General features: G+C 43.6%; 1 protein-coding gene across 2 annotated transcripts in view; it reads left to right on the top strand.

Moving 5' to 3' along the window:
* Positions 1-78: 78 nt before the first annotated feature.
* RNF41 (ring finger protein 41) overlaps positions 79-12,591 on the top strand; it is a 28,694-nt gene continuing 16,181 nt past the window's right edge. Inside the window, exons 1-2 of one of the 2 annotated variants that reach the window (XM_082635224.1) lie at positions 79-219; positions 2,927-3,110. The gene's annotated coding sequence lies outside the window, so the exon portion shown is untranslated. Of the gene's footprint in view, positions 250-2,926; positions 3,111-12,591 lie in introns of both variants that reach the window. The other variant, XM_082635223.1, reaches the window with a different exon arrangement.

Genomic DNA, 12,591 nt, shown 5'->3' with positions numbered 1-12,591 from the left:
TTCGGGGCTGAGTTAAACAAAGAGGCGGAGTTTGGTGACGAGCTTCCGCCAGGTTGCGCAGCAGCGGTGGGCGGGGCAAGGGATCCGTCCCACACCGCGAAGAGTGGTCGGAACCATCTCTCGTCTTCTTCCCCTTCCCCTTCCCCTCCCAGGAAAGCCTGGGACCCGGCACCCGGGCTATCCCTTGGCCGCTGCGGCCTCAGCTCCAGCCAGGCCTGGGTACGGAGAGTCCAGACCGCTTCCAGGGCGGTGCGTACGGCGCCTGCGCGAGCTCCCACCTAAAAGAGGGTGTGGGAGGGGAGGGGGCAAGGTCCCAGGGGGGTTGGGGTGGGGGTTCGAGCTATTGGAGGTCAGGAGGAGAGATGGGAGTAAAGATGAAAAATGGAGGAAGGGAGCAGTAATAGGGAGGAGTCTAGAGGTGATAAAGGGGCGCTGATGGGTGGGTTGTTGGGGAGGTCCATTGGAGTGGGGGAGCCTTAAGAAGTGCGGGAGGGGGCCTGGGCTGGCTGGAGGACGGGGGTGGGGCGAATTGGGGGAACAACGTGGTGTTTAAATGGGCAATGATTGACGGGCCGGAAGGGGAGGCAGGGAACATACTGGGGGTCAGTGTGGGCAGGGGCGGCGGAACCTGAACCCCCGCCCTCGAAGCGCTATAGCTTGGCTCCTCTCCCATGCCTTGTCTTTGACAGCCTTGTCTTCCTCCTCCATTCCTTACCCCTCTCCCTCCCACCCCTCCATGAAGGAATCTCACATTCCTTACATCCCTGCCCTGGATTGCCAGTCCCTCTTCACACACTTCACACACCGGAAAGCCTTCTCCAAACCAGAACGCAGAGGAAATTGAGGATTGGGAAGGAGGGGGCCGGAGAAGGAGCAGAAAGCTGAGAGGGGTGAGGGTGTTTTGCCTGAGGGCCTGACAGACATCTCCATTCAGAAACTGACTTCATTCTACGTAGTAGCAAGTGTGGCTGTTAGAGACCACTGAATCACTGTTCTTGGGGGCTGGGCTGTGGTAGTGATAGTCTAATCCCTTCCTATACAGGTGGTTTTAGTCTGACAATAGAGCAAGAAGCTGATAATGTTGCAGTCTGATAGTTGTCCCCAGATAGGAATGGTAGGGAATCTGAGTGATGCAATAATGTTACTGCCCTGTGTGTCCAGCCGACTTTGTGGCTGTGCCTGGTTCCCAGTAATGGGAAAGAAAGAACAGGCTTCTTTCAAGCATTTCCTCATGGGTCCTCAGTACTCTAAATTTATTTTGCAGTCTTTTACTACAAATACCTTACCTATGAATAGCGGTATTCAGTATGCTTTCACATTTATTATGTCATTTGATTTTCCTGGACAATATGTAAGGTAGATAAGGCAGTTATCATTTTCCCTACTTGACAGGTGAAGAAATAGAAAATTACAGAAGGGATACATGGCTTGTTAAAAGTCATACAGTTGGTAGAGCTGAGACCAGAACCCAAGTCTCCTGACTCCTGGTCCTCCTCTCAGTTGAAAAATCCTGTTTTGTTCTGGTCAAGGGAGCAGTGAAGGAGGATTGGTTTTCCCAGGCTAGATAACTGTTTGCTTTCTGAGTCTGAAACTTGTCACTGGAAGACTGAACATAGCCAACAGCACTGGCTCCTGGAAGCATTTCTTTTTTTTTTTTTTTTTTTTTTTTTTTTGCGGTACGCGGGCCTCTCACTGCTGTGGCTTCTCCCGTCGCGGAGCACAGGCTCTGGACGCGCAGGCTCAGCGGCCATGGCTCACGGGCCCAGCCGCTCCGCTGCATGTGGGATCTTCCCGGACCGGGGCACGAACCCGTGTGCCCTGCATCGGCAGGCGGACTCTCAACCACTGCGCCACCAGGGAAGCCCCTGGAAGCATTTCTGGAGGTGCAGGTGCAGGTGCTTGTGCCAGGCTGTTGCTGTTGTCAAAATGGAAGAAGCATTATACCCTCCTCTGTATTATGGACGGGAGAGACAGATCAACTTCCCCCCACCTCCAACTACAGGGAAGAGAAAGTGGATCTGGCCTTGCACTTTTATCTTCTGATTAGTTTTAAAATACCACACTAATGTGTTATGGCTGATGAACATAGTAAACTAATGAGCACGTATAGTATACCAGACTCAGGATGAAATGGTCTCTGTTTTATGACTAAAAATCGTCATCCTTTCTAACGTAGCCGTTAACATTGATAGATGTGAAGGTGAGGAAAGGAATTTGAATAGTTTCTATTCTGCTTCTGAAGCCTTGTCTCCCTCTACTTAGTTTCATCCTTTTAGTAATGAGAGTCTGGTCAGCTTAATCATACTGCTACCTCTACTCTTTCCAGTTTCCTACCCTAGAATAATTTCCTGATTCACTGCCTCTTCATTTTTTTTTTTAAAGCCTGATCCCCTCAGGAATATTTCTGGACTTGGAAGTAGAATTGCACCTGTACCAACATTCTTGAGCATCTTCTTCTGGAACAGTATTTTCCAAGTGGAGAGTAGGACAGAATTCTTTTTATATGAAATAATTTATGTGAAAGCACTCTGGAAACATTAAAGCAGCATACTGTGCGTGTAAGCTGTCATGGCTCTCTGCATTGTATAGCCACAGATTTAGACTCATTGACATTACTTTTCGTTGTATGCACTGAATAAAAGAACCTCTTTCTATCTCAAACAGCTCTGCTTCGCTACCTTTCTTCTTGTCCATTTCTCTCCCCCTCTCAGCTACGTTTGAATCACCTGGTCCGCGTGTGTGATTCCTTAGCTGATGATCTCACTCCTTAGAGGGTAGCCTGGATGCCTAGCCTTGAAACCTGTAGTTCTTAGTGGAGTTGTCTCGTCCTCCTCAACCAACCACCAGATCCCAGTCTGTCTAGTTTCACTGCCAAGTGCAGGTAGTTCTCCTGACTCACCTTTTTCTTCCTTGTTCCTATTAATAGAGTGCTCCTGATTGTGACATCACATCCATCCCCTTGGCAATGGAGCTTGTCCCTAGGAAGGAAGACTCAGTCGGAGAATAGCCAACAAGATGGGTTACTGGGAACGTCTCCTGAGTGGCACTGAGTGGAAGCATCAGGGGGTTGGAGCCTTGTGAACAGGGAACCTGCCCCCAACACTTGGAAGGTAAAGAGCCTTGATTCAGAATCCCATTCTGGGCTAGAACCCTCTTCTCTGCCAATTTGGGTTCCTTCTGCTCTTGAAAACCTGATTCTCAAAACTCTTTTATGCATAAAACTTTCTGTGATTAACCCACATCAATCTGTTCTTCTTTACATACTTATGTCTTACATGAACTATTAACTTTTGTTTGTTGGTAAATTGCTTAGTAAATTTTACTCTTTTTATGTGTTTTATATCCTGTGTACTCAGCCATTGGGCTCAAGCCTGCACCTTAGTTTGAGGACAAGGATTGCGTTTTCCGTTTCTTTTACATGTCTGTACTGGCAAGGGGGCTGTGTATATAGGATGAAGATGAGGTTTGGGGTAACCACACAAATAGTGCTTGGTGCTGGTGACCAAGGGGGAGGTCCTTGCTGGTCTTTGAGGCCGGTAAGCCTCACTTTAGGTGTGAGAGTTGTTAGTTGGGAGTTCTGGAAGAATTGTGTGCCCTCTGGATTCTTTTTTAAATTGAACCAATTAAAACGTGCTGAAGAAGCCTAACTTAAAAAATCTCCTGTGCTAAATCTAGTCTGGATCACAGCATTCTGGAATTAAATGGAACTTTAGAGGCAATGAGGAATCTGAGCTCCTAAGAGCTCAGTTCTCTAAGAGGGGGAGTAACTTCACTCTAAGGATTCTACTGCTTAAATGAAAAAGACCACTTTTTTCACTTAGAAAATGAAGAGAGTTGCCAAAAGAGAGCAAGGCCAGACTTTGCTCTCATAAAGCCAGGGCACCTTTTGTAATATAATTATCCCCTAATTTAGCCTATTCTTGTACTTATGTAGAATTTATGTAGTTTCGGATGTTTCATTTTATGTGGAGTAGAGGGAACTGAGGCCCAGAGAGGTTAAGTAACTTACCCAAGGTTACACATTGGTCGGTAATATAGCTAGAACTAGGACTCAGGTTTCTAGATTCTCAACTCAGTTTTCTTTTTTTCCAGATCTGTTTCTTTATTGGGAGACAGGGAGATAAGATGAAATGTTTTAGGGACACCCGTGAGACACCCTCCACCAGCTACTTTCTTCACTAGGGTGAAGTTCCTAGGAGTCACCTATTTCATTACACTGGGGCAGGTTATGGGGCCCTTTTCCTATGTGTCTGGTGATTTGTAGTAATTGGGCTGAATCCTCAGCCCTCTGCACCTTTGCTGTATTTAGGGCACGGAGGAGAGAGAATTAGAAGACTATAGCACATATACTTGGCTTTTACCTGTATGCTTTTGCCACGAATTGGTGACAGCATGCCCAGTTACTCTAAAACGGGTTGGAGTGGTTGCTGTAATGTTTCTCTTCGTGTGTGTGCGTGTGTGTGTGTGTGTGTGTGAATGTGCATGGTTTGTACACCTGTACATGGGTTCAAGAAACCCTGAATAAGGGAGGATAAATGTTCAGGTTCCATTAGAAACAATCTGTTTGTTTTGTGTTTGTGTTTTTTTTTTTTTAATTTATTTTATTTATTTATTTTTGGCTGCATTGGGTCTTTGTTGCAGCACGTGGGCTTTCTCTAGCTGCAGCGAGTGGGGGCTACTCTTCGTTGCAGTGCACGGGCTTCTCATTGCGGTGGCTTCTCTTGTTGTGGAGCACGGGCTCTAGGCGCACGGGCTTCAGTAGTTGTGCCATGCGGGCTCAATAGTTGTGGCTTGTGGGCTCTAGAGCGCAGGCTCAGTAGTTGTGGCACATGGGCTTAGTTGCTCCGCGGCATGTGGGATCTTCCCGGACCAGGGCTGGAACCTGTGTCGCCTGCATTGGCAGGCGTATTCTTAACCACTCTACCACCAGGGAAGCCCAGAAACAATCTGATTTGAATTCCTAGCTCTCTCTAGGGGTAGAACAGTGAAAACAAATGCAACAGTAAGTTAAAAGGGTATAGGAGGGGGTCTAATAAAGTTCTCGCATTTTTAAAATTAATGCTGACCAGGAATATAGAGAGACATCCCAGTGTAACAGTGAGGAAGTATAGCAACATAATTACCTGGTTTGGTTCTGGCCTGTTGGGAATGCAGTTTTCAATTTGGGTTCAGGATGTTCAAATCAAGGAAGTTGGCAGAACTCCTTTAAGTCTAAAGGGACACCTCAGTGCTACTTTAGTTCAGCTCCCCAACTTGAGTAAAACCTTCCAAGGCCTTTTCCTATTCCATAACTCAAGGAGAAGATCTAGGAAACTGTGCTTCCAGTGGATGTGGTCACTGGCTATGACTCTTGAGGTCCCCGTGGTTTCAGTTTTATTAAGGCTTCTGTCCCTAGGGCAGTGAGTGGTTGAGTTCTTGTACTGCATCCCCCTTGAAATGATAACGCACCCCAGTGACAGCCCTACAGCAGTGTTGAGAGTCCCCGAGAGTAGAAGGAATAGTCAAGGAGCCTAGCCTGTCAGCTTGACTGTCTACTTAGGGGCAAGACAAGATGAGGCAAGGAGCTAGATTCCAAGGTTGTGTATAACCACTTCAACATTTGTTTCCCATAGATGACAAATAGGAAATGCCCTAATCAGAATCGAAATCTAAATTTCCCCTTAATTCTCGAGGCCACACCTCTGAAAGGATATAGTTATAGGAGGGTAGATAAAACAGGAGCATCTCCAAGCAGATAAAGTGGAGGTTTCTATTTAGAAAGAACAATACCCAGCATCTTTGCAGAGTTTTGTAAACCTTGACTTTATGGTAGGAACTTTGCAACTCCTAAGCCTGGCTGGTGGCTTCCCACACCCTCTGGCCATCTCTGCACCAACTGAGGCTGTTTCTTTGGGGAAGTTCTCTGCTGTTTCTTTTGGCGAGGTAGGATCCCCTGAGACCCTGTTATGATAACTCTTCAGAATTTGTATTCCCCCTTAAGATAACATTGTTAGCACTGTTATAAAATGAAAGCACAGTGAAGCACAATACAGGCTCTCAGCCTGCTTTCTGCATTGCCCCATAGCAACAAGGGAGAAAAGGGTATTGTTTTAACTTTTGCCCCTTGCTCTAAAGTAACTGATTTTTAAAAATAATTAAATCTTGCAGAAATATATAACATAGATCAAAAGTATAATCTCAGGGCTTCCCTGGTGGCGCAGTGGTTGAGAGTCCGCCTGCCGATGCAGGGGACACAGGTTCGTGCCCCAGTCCGGGAAGATCCCACATGCCGCGGAGCGGCTGGGCCCGTGAGCCATGGCCGCTGAGCCTGCGCGTCCGGAGCCTGTGCTCCGCAACGGGAGAGGCCACAACAGTGAGAGGCCCGCGTACCGCAAAAAAAAAAAAAAAAAAAAAAAGTATAATCTCAGCATCTAGATTTTTAAAATGTGTACACTACATATACCACTTTAAAAAAAAGTTTTTATAAAAATGGGACCATACCTTACAAAATGGGACCATACAATTTTTGCAACTTGCATTTTTCAGTTTGAGAGGCAGTTTAGCATTGCAGTTAAAGGCTTGAGCTCTGGGGCCAGTCTGCCAGGGTTGGAATCTGTCTCCACCACCTGTTAGCTGTATGATTTTGGAGAAGCTTTTTAACCTTTGTGCATCTGTTTCTCATCTGTAAAATGTGGATCATGGTAATGCCGACCTCACAGAGTAACTCATAGAGTTATTTTAATAATTAGTTGAGTTAATATACGAGAAATGCTTAGAATTGTGGCTAGCATATAGAGATAATAAATATTGATTTAATTATCATTTAATTGTATAAGTAAAACATGATCCCTGTTTAAAAAAAAATAAAAGAGAAGGAAAAACTAAGAAAGCAAAACTGTGAGGGATTTCCCTGGTGGCACAGTGGTTAAAAACCTGCCTGCCAACGAAATTGAGCTATTTGTAATGAGGTGGATAGACCTAGAGTCTGTCATACAGAGTGAAGTAAGTCAGAAAGAGAAAGACAAATACCGTATGCTAACACATATATATGGAATTTAAGGAAAAAAAAATGTCATGAAGAATCTAGGGGTAAGACGGGAATAAAGACACAGACCTACTAGAGAATGGACTTGAGGATATGGGGAGGGGGAAGGGTAAGCTGTGATAAAGCGAGAGAGAGTCATGGACATATGTACACTACCAAACGTAAGGTAGATAGCTAGTGAGAAGCAGCTGCATAGCACAGGGAGATCCGCTTGGTGCTTTGTGACTGCCTGGAGGGGTGGGATAGGGAGGGTGGGAGGGAGGGAGACCCAAGAGGGAAGAGATATGGGAACATATGTATATGTATAACTGATTCACCTTGTTATAAAGCAGAAACTAACACACCATTGTAAAGCAATTATACTCCAATAAAGATGTAAAAAAAAAAAAAATTAAAAAAAAAGAACACCTGCCTGCCAATGCAGGGGACACGGGTTCAAGCCCCGGTGCAGGAAGATCCCACATGCCGCAGAGCAGCTAAGCCCGTGCGCCACAGCTACTGAAGCCCAAGTGCCTAGAGCCCGTGCCCGCGCTCTGCAACAAAGAATAGCCCCTGCTGACCACACCTAGAGAAAACCTGTGCACAGCAATGAAGACCCAATGCAGCCAAAAATAAATAAATAAAATTAAAAAAAAAACAAAAACAAAACTATGAGTGAAATTAAAGTACTGATAACACGGGGAATATAGCCAATATATTATTATAACTCTAAATGGAGTAGAACCTTTAAAAATTGTGAATCACTTTATTATACACCTGTCATTTATATAATATTGAACATCAACTATACTTCAATTTTTTAAAAGTATGGAGAAAAAAATAAAAATTAAAAATAAAAATTAAAAATAAAATACTGCGGTTTCCCTGGTGGCGCAGTGGTTGAGAGTCCGCCTGCCGTCGCAGGGGACACGGGTTTGTGCCCCTCTCCGGGAAGATCCCACATGCCGCGGAGTGGCTAGGCCCGTGAGCCATGGCCTCAGCCTGCGCGTCCGGAGCCTGTGCTCCGCAACGGGAGAGGCCACAACAGTGAGAGGCCCGCGTACCGCAAAAATATAAATAAATAAATAAAATAAAAGTACTAAAATTGTACACTTAGAGACAGCTTCTCTAATATATATCCTCCTAGATGCTCTCCAATATAAGTGTGTACACACATAAAATTTTTTAACAAACATGGCACTATAGTATATATAATATGTATAAATGTTATTTTACTTATATATAAATAATGAATAAATTTAAATAATCTAAATAAATACTAATAAAAACAAATATATCTAAGTTATATTAATGCTACATTGTATCCCATTTTATGGCTGTAAGGAATTATACTGGATATTTGTGTCATTTCTGATTTTTTTTTTTTTGCTATTATAAACAATGTTTAGATAAACAACCTAGTATATTGTTTTGTACACTTGTGTAATTATTTCCTTAGGCTAAGTTACTGGAATTAGGATTGCTAGGTAAAAGGTAAAAAATATACTTTTTTAGGACGTTGGTTTTTTGTTATGATTCACTTTGATTAACTTTTTCTTGCAAGAGTACATTTTTTCCAGACCTTGCTATAGTATATTACATGTTATATGTGTATGTTGTATATGTTATATGACATAAATGACATACATAGTATATGTGACATTGAGTATTTTGATCATGTTTTTTGATTTAATTTAATATTGATACTTTCACAATTTAGGATAATTATAAATTTATTTCTTTATTTGAATATTGAGTACACACAGAGAAAATCTTTTTCGAAGGTACAAAGGGATAACTGAGGAAATTAAAATTTTCTCCCTGTTCCTGTTCCTTAATGACCCTTCCTCAGAAGCAACCACTGTTGGCAGTTTCCTATGTATCCTTGTGGAGAGTTCCATGCATATGAAAGCATAGTCACATACATATTATTTTTGGCACATTTATGTGGCACATCATGGTGGCACATTTACATATGCTATTATATACCGTAGTTTTTTTCTCTTAGCAGTGTATCTTGGAAGACTTCATACCTGGTTCATTTTAAGGCAGCAATAATTTTTTTTTCCTCTGATTGATTTAATAGCTATTGTAGAGAAACCAGATTACAATTTGTTTATTTGAGGTAGATACTGTAAAGTTAGCAGTTCAATAGGTGAATTATGGATATTTGGTGATAGTTTTGCTATCATGTAGAGGCTGTCTCAGGTAGCACCTATTCTTGACTCTTTCTCTTGGGCCTTCCTTTCATCCCAACTCTGTGTGTTTGTCTCGACTATGAGAGTGGCGGTAGCTATCATCCAGAATAGCACTAACCAGTGTCAGGTTGCATTAATTGAAGTAGAGAGGAAAGGTGGTAATAGTCCCATTGTGTTCATATTGGTCAGTCCACAGGTGAAGCTCCGGGTACCCTGTTTTAGAGGGACGTAGGCATTCTAGAATGCCATGGGACATTTGAGTTTAGGCTAGATATTTCTCATCTGTGCTCCTGCTCCACCCTATCTTGACCTTTCCCTGGACTGTCAAAGCACAGGGTGACTGTTGGGTACTGTGGAGAGGATTCCAGCCCTGGGATGTCAAACCAGATGGTCTCTTATGGTCCATTTTAACTCTCAATGCAAAAATAAGACTGTCTGAATCAAGTCAATAGGGAAAACTTCTGGGTGTGATCAAATTCTGTCATCTTTTATTCCTGAACTTCAAAAGTAAAAGCATTCCTATACTTTTTACTCTTAAGTAATTTCTAAATTAAAAAAAATATTTTTCCATATTTGTGGAAGACTGTTTATTTTTATTTTATTTTTTTTTTGCGGTACGCAGGCCTCTCACTATTGTGGCCTCTCCCGTTGCGGAGCACAGGCTCCGGACGCGCAGGCTCAGCGGCCATGGCTCACGGGCCCAGCTGCTCTGCGGCATGTGGGATCTTCCCGGACTGGGGCACGAACCCGTGTCCCCTGCATCGGCAGGCGGACTCTCAACCACTGCACCACCAGGGAAGCCCTGGAAGACTGTTTAAAGTTCAATTATGACAAAAAAAAGTATGCTCAATAAAACGTTTGATAGTTAAAAATAGAAGAAAAACATTATTCTTAGTCCTACACCTAAATAAAACAATTGTTATTTTGATAATTCTTTCTGGTCTCTTTGTACATGGATTATTTATAAATATATATATATTTTTGTTTGTTTGTTTGTTTTTGTTTTTTTTTTTGCGGTACGCGGGCCTCTCACTGCTGTGGCCTCTCCCATTGCGGAGCACAGGCTCCGGACGCGCAGGCTCAGCGGCCATGGCTCACAGGCACAGCCGCTCCTCTGCATGTGGGATCTTCCCGGACCGGGGCATGAACCCGCGTCCCCTGCATCGGCAGGCGGACTCTCAACCACTGCACCACCAGGGAAGCCCAATATATACGTTTTTAAACAGATCTGTATTCAAATTTGTGTCCTACTTTTTTCATCTATTATTGTATCATGTTACTGTATATTCCTCATAAGCATCATTTAAAAATAGATAGGCTATATATTCCATCAGATGGGCTTACATTACCATAATTAAGCATAACTATACCTTCACTGTTCACTTTAATGAATAAGTGATTATCTGATTTTTTAAAGTTTACGGGTGTGATTTTTGAAAAACTATCTGGACCTCTTTTGGTACCATCCTTTCTTTTTTCCTGCTTTAAGTGTGTCTCTCTTCCTGTTTAACATAGTTCCAGATCTCCTTCCTACCTTTTCCCCAGTGACCAGATTCTCTCCCATCTTTACTTGTCCTTCTTCACTAGTGCTTTCCTCTCAGTACATAAACATCCTCAAGCCTTTCTCATCATAAGGAAAAACACCCCTTCACAACCCACTTCCTCAGCCTCCAGTGCTCCTCTAGCTGGTTCTCTCTCTTTTCCTTCCTTGGAAATCAAGCTTTCAACAGGGTTGTCTTCAGTCCCCATCTCTCTGTCTCACCTGTTCACTGTGAGCCCCTGCAGTCTGTCTTCCACTCCCAATGCCTCACTGAAACTGCTCGCCACCCAACTCCATGGAACCGCCTTCTGCTGTGGTGTCCACAGTCCCACATCCTGGCAGTTTTTGCTTTTTTTAATCTGACTTGTGTTTGCAGTTTTTGACACTTCTTTTCCCTCTAAGCATTCCACTTCCTTAGCTTTGGTGTGTGTGTGTGTGTGTGTGTTTGTGTGTGTGGTAAAAAACACATAACATAAAATTTACCACCTTAACCATTTTTGAGTATATAGTTCAGTAATGTTAAGTATATTCACATTGTTGTGAAACAGATCTCTGGAACTTTTTCATCTTGCCAAGCTGAAACTCCACTCATGAAACAAGCATTCCCCTTTCCCTCCCCCTCCCTACACCCCAACTCCCTTAACTTTTGTGACCATCTTCTCTCCAGGATTTTCTCTCCTCTCTGGCCAATCTTTCCCAGTCTTTTTTGCAGGCTCCTTTTTGTCCCCCTTTTTCAATGTCACTGATAAAGTATTCTCATGCACTATTGTTGGCAGTGTAAATTGAAAAGGCCTTTCCAGAGTATCGTATGGAAGTGTCTAGGAAAACAAATAGCAGGCACACCATTCAGTGCAGCAATTCCACCTCTCAGTGGAACCTGTCCTAGGAGAGAGATTTGTTCTCGTGCTCCAAAAAATCTTGTTAAAAGGGGTGTTAATTGCAACATGATTTGTTTCAGGGGAGAAATTGGCAATCAGGCAAACTTCAGTCATGAGAGGGTAATGGCAGAATATGTTGTAATCAAGGCTTAGACTGGTGGATTGGAAATCCTTACCACTAGAATATGAACTACATGAGAGAAAGAACCTTATCTGTCTTACTCATACGTGAATATGTGGAACTTCCCTGGAGGTCCAGTGGTTAGGACTCCATGCTTCCACTGTAGGGGGCGCGGGTTCGATCCCTGGGGAACTAAGATCCCCCATGCAGTGCAGCACAGCCGAAAAAAGAATCTGTATAGCAAAGAAAGGCAATTGAAAGAATGTTCACCAAGCAATGGATGGGGAGAGGAAGGTGGGAAGAGAGGCTATATTCTTTTTTTTTTTAAATATAGATTTATTTATTTATTTTTGGCTGCCTTGGGTCTTCGTTGCTGCTCGTGAGCTTTCTCTAGTTGTGGTGAGCGGGGGCTACTCTTCGTTGTGGTGCGCGGGCTTCTCATTGCAGTGGCTTCTCTTGTTGCAGAGCACGGGCTCTAGGTGTGCGGGCTTCAGCAGTTGTGACTCGCGGGCCCTAGAGCGCAGGCTCAGTAGTTGTGGCTCACAGGCTTAGTTGCTCCGCGGCATGTGGGATCTTCCTGGACCAGGGCTCAAACCCGTGTTCCCTGCATTGGCAGGCGGATTCTTAACCACTGCGCCACCAGGGAAATCCCCAGAGGCTGTATATTTTTTAAATGAAAATATAGTCATATATACTTGTGAAAAAAGAAAAACTAAAAAATAAAGCAAAGAGTCAGTGCTCCCCAGGGTTCTGTAGTCTTCAGACCAACCCTCATTTTCTGTTTTCATTCTGTATACTTTCCCTGTGTGGCCTCTGAAAACCTATCAGCTACTACCTTCAGGATTTCTACT

The sequence above is a fragment of the Mesoplodon mirus genome, assembly GCF_964341445.2.
Source record: "Mesoplodon mirus genome assembly, chromosome: 11".
Classification (NCBI taxonomy): Eukaryota; Metazoa; Chordata; class Mammalia; order Artiodactyla; family Ziphiidae; genus Mesoplodon; species Mesoplodon mirus.
The sequence above is the reverse complement of the archived record's forward strand: the minus strand, read 5'-3'. Positions and strand labels throughout refer to the sequence as shown.